The sequence below is a fragment of the Melitaea cinxia genome, chromosome 24 (assembly GCF_905220565.1).
Source record: "Melitaea cinxia chromosome 24, ilMelCinx1.1, whole genome shotgun sequence".
Classification (NCBI taxonomy): Eukaryota; Metazoa; Arthropoda; class Insecta; order Lepidoptera; family Nymphalidae; genus Melitaea; species Melitaea cinxia.
The window spans coordinates 5,825,827-5,833,395 of record NC_059417.1 but is presented as its reverse complement, the minus strand read 5'-3'; the positions used below and the strand labels follow the sequence as shown (position 1 = coordinate 5,833,395).

Here is a 7,569-nt window from a genome sequence, read left to right as displayed (position 1 = left end):
TCTTGTGAGATTATAAGCTAACAAATATAATACGGTAATACACATTGTTTTTACCTGTTTTGCGGTATTTTGAAATGTCAAGACCACTTAAGACAACAGAAAAGATTTGATATTTCGCGAGAATAAGCTGTAACAATATTTAATTTTCAGCAATAATTTTTTGTCATGTTTTGTGGTCGTAGATTTATGATATTATTTTCGTATCTTCATTGTTGTGTTGTGTTTAATATAAACCTTTGGAAAATTTATCTGGGGGCACGGTAGTGCCCCCGCCAAGACGAGCCAAAAAAAAAACGAAAAGCACTACCTATGAGATCTGATAACTTTTTGACAGTGCGAGCCATATGATCTCGTCTTGGCAACATTTTACATGAAAATGTTTTTGGTGGGATTTATTTATTCAGAAATCACCAGCTTATACAGACTATATTTATCAATATGTATATAGATTTTATAGAATTTAGAATACCCAAAAAAAAGAATGTTGTAGAGAATTTATCATTTATTTTGTTTTTCTTATAACCACGATGTATCCAATGGATAAAATCTCATAAGTCCTATGATATGTAATGTTATATTATATTATTTGTTTGTTTTTTTTTAACTGTACATCGACACACTATACTTTCTTGCACAAGGTTGGCTGGTAGAAAATGCATTAGCGTTAAGCCCGCCTTTTGTACATACTTGTATTAGTGTATTTATTGTATAATAAAAAATTTAAATAAATAAAAATAAATAAGTGTCAGAAAAACATTGACAGTTGCAGACCAAACTCATATAGATTTCATAGCCCTAACGATTTCAAAAATGGTCGGCACAGCTTTTTATGGTCAAAAATACCTTTCAATACCTAAAAATTCGGTCTGTTTAAAAGTCAATTGACGTGTGTATAAATTTCATAGTTTGGCCAATATCTAGGTTTCGCGTGTTACAAACGTATGTAGAACCTAAATTATTTCGACTGACCGATCGTGTCGACCCAGTTCTATGCGATTATGGTCACGCCCGCCGGTTCACGCGAAACACGTAATCTTTCATCTGTTGCATTGTGTGATTACGTTTTCATTGATTTATCTTCGACATATTTAATTAGTGAAACATTTAGTAAACGTAGTAGAGTACAGCAGGAAATATCCCAGCCGGACTGGGGACGTACCTCGTACCTTATAGTAGATTAAATAATACTGCTTTCAAGTAATGTCGTGTTCCTGCGGTTAGTAAGATGACCACTTTGACTGACTCCGTTGGGGGTTGCGAGTATGGTCACAACGCGCTTGTGATGCTTCTTGTGCTATAGGTGTCTATAAACTACCGTAATCGCTTACGGTAGTCGACCTAGTTGTACAAAAATTAGCTAAGTATAATTAAAAGTAAGAATCCGTTTTTATACTTGCATTTGATTCGTACATATAAGCAGCATAGAGTTCAGAAGAACTTAAGGACTTTTAGTTATCCATAATCAAAATCGAAATCAAAAATTACTTTATCGAAGAAAATTTATTATTCGAAGTACTTTTGAATCGTCATTTTACAAATTAAAATTATATTTGTTAAAAAAAATATGCTTTTATTTTAAAATTAGTAATATTTTGCACAAAATACAGTGCCGCTAAATCCACACATTTTTATATATAAATAATATAATAATTTATTTCATAATTTTAATATTTATTTTTATTATATAATATAATATTTAATTTACACAATATATCAATTTTTATAATTATAATTAAATTTTTATTTGTTTCAAGATTATACTCGTATATATAAAAATCTAATATTGAACCGAATATGCTTTAGCTATTAAATTATTTTTGATATAAACTTTACTTAATAGGTATAACAAGGCATTGCAGTTGCGTCAGTCCAGCAATATTTGCTGAAAATAAAAGTACATCCAAACTTTCACATTTATTACATTAGTACGATTAAATGTGATTGTATATAAGTTTCAATTAAAATCGATGCATTATTAATTAATAGGAATATTATTGTGAGCGCATGATGCGTTCTTCGAGTGTGTGAAACGCGCAAAACTGTGTGTTTTTTAATTTCTTTGATTTTTATTATATGATTTAAACAATAAGTACGTATATATATATGAGTATAGAATGTGTTAAAAGAACACCAACCAAAACACTAATTAAACACTTCAAATAATATGAAAAATATTCAAAGTGGTCTCAAGCATATATGTACATTAGAACCCGTTGATGTCTTTTCGATACCACGGATGTTTGTTGTTGATTTCAACCTCCTTCGTTGATTATTATCCACTCTACGTGGCATTGGCGGAATCAACCATTCTCCATTAGCACAACTGATAGCCAATAAACCTTTTAATCAATCAATTGTTCAATCAAAAAGTATTGTAATTGTTATTCCTTTTTTGTAATGTGTTGTCTTATTTATAGCCTAAATCAACATTTATTTGTGTAGGTTCACATTAACATACTCGTAAGTACATTCATTACTGGGGCTGATTATAAGCTATTTTTTTTGGCTATTTAGGTAATAGAAAAAAGGATACCTTATGTTTCAGTACGTTTTTATAGCTCAGTATAGTCTCTCTATACCAATGACACACAACTTGAAGCATACATTACTTATATCTAACTTTAACCACAAAATTAATAAAATATTTTTACGTTACCTTAGAATATTTGCATATTAGATGAAAGCTGGCATTCAAAATGTAAACATATTTATCAACAAGTTATCTCATGACGAAGATCAAAGACACTTAATAGCCTGTCCATGACGTGCGTCATAGATGTAGCTGTTAGGATGGCTCTACTTCTTGGAAAGGAGTTAGAAATTATAAATATCTTTTTGTAAACACATAAGTGTTTTAAAGGAAAAGGCCAGCTAATGGTTAATCTTGTGGTGTTAGAGCCTCAAAGGTTTTATTGGCCAAAGGGTTCAAGAAATAAGAGAGCTGAGCTCAAAATTGTAGAGTTAAGAAAGAGAAAATTTTGGTTTTCGGTTCTCTTATGTTGAAAATATAAATATTTTCGATGATAGTAATATTTTTTCTTGCATCTTAATTGTTTAAAAGAAATGGTTGTCTTTAAAGTTGGTTTACGGACGATAGCTTAACATGACGACGTGATAAAAAAACATCTCCTCGAACGCATAGGCCAATCGAGTGGAGAGAGATAGATGCAACGCAAGCTTACAATAATCGTAACGGGACAATGAGTCATCCTTTTTCGTGCATGTAGCCGGCGATCATCGATTTATTAGACGTTGTCACGTCAAAATGAAAATAGTTAATTATAAGAGGAGTTACAAATAACCCGCAAGGGAGTTTGTACTGGATGGTGTGCGGTGATACTAGACAGCCTTTTTATCAATTGAGATAAATGAATTTTATGATTTTAATGTGAATAGTATTCATAACGCATCCGTTTTGTTTATGTAAAAATATATTTTTTTTTATATCACTTGTTCGGTAAACAAGCGTATGGCTCACCAGATGGTAAGAGATTACCGTAGCTTATAGACGCCTGCAACACCAAAAGTATCACAAGCGCGTTGCCGACCCAATCCCTAATCTGAGCTCTGGTCACCTTACTCACCAACAGAAACATAATAATGCTTGAAAACACTATTATTTAGCTGAGATCTTCTGTACTGTGGTCGAGGTACTACCCCAGTCAGGCTACTCCATATTTTGAGCAGAAAATTCCTACTGTGCCCTACCTCAGTCAAAATATAAGTCCCTAGAATAAAAACAAAATATACTTAAAAAATTCGGTTTATGACGTCGGTAGTATATTCGCTACCTAACATACTCAACGAAATGCGTGGACGTGGGAAATATTCACTTACTTATTTCTTCTTGAAAATTTAATTTCTATAGAGATTTGCGTAAAATATAAATTTATTTTAGAAGTAAAAAATAAAAAACGGGAACATTAAAAAGGGATGAGTACATTACATAATAAGTCACTCTATTACTATATATGTTTGATAATAAGGAAATTCTGTTTTTTAAAAGTGCCAATAAACCCACGAAATTTTATTTGAAAATGTCTCATTCTCTGTTCCTTATTTATAAAGCAATGATAGTTTAGTAAAGTTAAATAATCAATTTGATTCGCCCATTCTAAGCAGGTTTTATAATCCAACTAATAAAATATGACAGATTATATAAAAATTCGTTACAATGTCATAAAATGTGTCATTCTGTAAAATTAACGGTGACGAACAGAGACAATGACCCGTAGATTTATACATATGTTTATTTTCTTATCTTCTCGAATCTTTAAAAAAAAATACGAATACAACACGTAACTGTATTTGAGTATTTTTAATTTTTTTATTGTGATTAAAGAGTACTAGATGTCACTCGTTAACTTGCGTTTGCGTCCTGCGAGGTGACACTTGTAGTTTATAGTTTTTTTTTTAAATATATTATTAGTAAAACCGAAATAAATATGGCTTCAGTGTGTCAGAAAACTTTTCTTGCGATAAAACTTGGTAGGTTTACAAAAAAAAATATTTTGAGTAAGTACTTTTATTGTCTGGAGGATTACCCTTATACTCTTTTTCACAGCCATTTAATTCCAGGTCTTACTTTATTCTAGGGGACAAGAGGGCACTCTGCTTTCTCTATACTCCAGAAAGTCTTTTTCAGTAGCCATTTTTTTAACGAAAAACATGACTAAAGCACTATCGCTTCAACTCGCTGAATTTAAGGGAAATATCGATTATTTTCGGGGACTTGCGGAAAGTCTTATTTCTGTTTTATACTTGAGAGAGATTAATGTATACGATATATGGTAAGTTCTGATGATCTGAATTGATTAACGTGTTAAATAGTTTTTCCTACGTCATTTTTTTGTGACCTTGGTATCAATGGGTTTCCCCGATACGCCGCCGGAATTTTTTATTAAAGATAAGATAATAATAACATAATTATTACACTTAACGTGATGAATTTTATTTAAAATATATTATTCGTAATAAAGAACTCATTGTTATATTCAAAACAGTCTCCAATATGCAAAGAATAGTGCAAAGAGAAAAAACAATGGATGATTAAATTTGAGTAAAATCGAAATAATCAATATTTTCATATACCTAAATAATCATAAACGAAACAGGAAAAACTGAATAAGTACGGTTTTCAAAAAATAAAAAAAAAATGTACATGTATACGCCCCACTCTTGAAAAGCGAATGTTTATTCCGTGGGGAAGCGTGCGCGCGCCTCAGTCGCCCATTCGCCGCCGCTTGCGCAGTCCGCGTCGCGCGGCAAGAGTTTTCCTACGGAAAAATTGTGTCGCGAGTGTGGGACACAACGCACAAACGTCCTTCACCTTACCTGTGATCGACTGTGTCCCGCTGACTGTGCTAATATGGATTGTGTGTATGGCTTTTAAGTGTAAAAGTAGTGATTTTCTTTACGGCAGCGCCCCAGGTCCACCCTTTTGCTGCTAACTTCCTTAACACGTAAGTAACAAATTAAAAATGAAAGGAACTCTATGATAGACAGCCTTTACAATTATGATATCCTTTTTTAAAATCGATCGATTTAACTTTAAATTCCAACTTTCGTCATTTTGGTAATTCGCACGTTACATAGTGGTATTATCTTCATACTCTTAATGTCATGTAATATAATTCTCATCAAAACAATGTTAGTATTGTATTGTGTAATAGTATTTTGTAAGAATGTTTTGAAACTGAAAGTATTGCGTAAAGACGAAAACGCCGAAATGTCCGACGATCGTCAGAGGCGCTAATAGGCAGTTTATTAGAATATTGGCAAACTTATATTTAAAGGATTTGTCGCCAATATAAAATATGATTATATAATACCTTATTGCTATCTCTAAATAAATAATTTTCTTCTTTTATTAATTTATAAAAAAATCAATAAAGTATTCAATTTAAACAGCTTAGTTCGTTTTTATTTTATACACATGAATGAAGAATCAATAAAAAAAACTTTATTTAAATAATTTATAAAATCTGTTACATAATTACGTATAATTTTAAAATACGATAAATTCTTTTATATGAAATCCTCTATTACAACATCAGAACGAAGAATTTATAAAAAAATAACTATATTTAAATTATTTATGAAATCTGTTATATAATTGCGTATAATTTTTAAAATATGATAAATCTCTATTTATATTAATTAAAAAGAAAAAAAAACCTAGTAAATTATTTTACCTTCATTTATCCCCTATTATTTCTCAAATTTATTTATTTAATAAATATCCTAAAGTGATTGCAGTTATCGTGCAGTTCTCATAACAATAGAAAAATATAATATTATAATTGTGACTGGTTTGGTAAAAAATCTTCTCATAATTTATTTAAGTACCTGGGTGACCGAGCTTAGTTCGCTATTTTTAGTAAATCGTGTATTTTGGAAATCATATTTAAATACGAATTACATATTGATAGAAAATATTAATAATATTTTCCGATTTTACCGACATAATAATAAAAAATATGAACTGATTATTTAAATAAAAAATTATCATTGTAATTAGACAAAAAGGAAAATGATACCGATCTTGAGACATGGGGATTTGAACCGTGGTCTTCTCGATCGATCCCGACCGGCCGATTTCTCACCTGAGCTTTAACAACTTTATTGACAAGGGCGAAATTTACCTTCCTATTCTAACGATATTGTAGTCATTTTTTATTGCTTAAAAATAAAAACAGAGATAAAACGATATTTTCTAAAAATGAATCCTAGCTATATCGATTTATCGTCTCCGAAATCCCCTGCATACTTTTTCATGAAAGTCGTTGGAGCTGTTTTTGAGATTCAGATTATATATATATATATATATATATATATATATATATATATATATATATATATATATAAACTCACACAAGAATTGCTCGTTTAATATTGTTAGATAGGTTTTTAAATATACAGAATTCTCTTTTTTCGAGATGATTTGTATATTAATGTGTATACGAGTTGTCGTCGATAGTTATAATATCGATTTGCGACTCGACAAACCAGAAAGACAACCTTTGAACTATAAAGGTCTACATAAACTCTACGGTTTGTTTTTTTATCTCTGTGAAATATAACAAGACAATTGTTATTTATGTTGAAAAGAGTTTTTATACATAAAAATATACTTATTATTATTTTTTTAATCCGTGTTTGTGTTTTTAATCTTTTTATGAAATGTTATTTTTTAATTTCGTGTTTCAACTTAAGAGTTAAATAAAACGTATTAAAATCATAGTGGTAAAAGGTTTTAGTGCAATCTATCGAACGCGGAAAACATTATGATAACTATTAAATTAAAAGTTGTCTGTTTGACAAGATCAAGTGTTAAAACGAGTTTTTTTGTTATTTCATCTCTGATATTTGCAAGTTTGCGTTGAACTAAAGTTTGGTAATTGTAATATTTTTGTGATTTTTGTTTATAATGACATTTCAACTGATATTTAACTGAGGTAGGGCACAGCATGAATTTCCTGCTCAAAATACGGAGCAGCCCGACTGGGGTAGTACCTCGACCTTACAGAAGATCACATCTAAATAATACTGTTTTCAAGCAGTATTGTA

The 7,569-nt window shown here is 30.4% G+C and overlaps 1 protein-coding gene across 1 annotated transcript in view; it reads left to right on the top strand.

Annotated features, from left to right (window-relative positions):
* Window positions 1-5,227: 5,227 nt before the first annotated feature.
* Window positions 5,228-7,569, top strand: part of LOC123665557 — a 170,266-nt gene continuing 167,924 nt past the window's right edge. The window contains exon 1 of the mRNA XM_045599845.1: window positions 5,228-5,462. The gene's annotated coding sequence lies outside the window, so the exon portion shown is untranslated. The remainder of the gene's footprint in view (window positions 5,463-7,569) is intronic.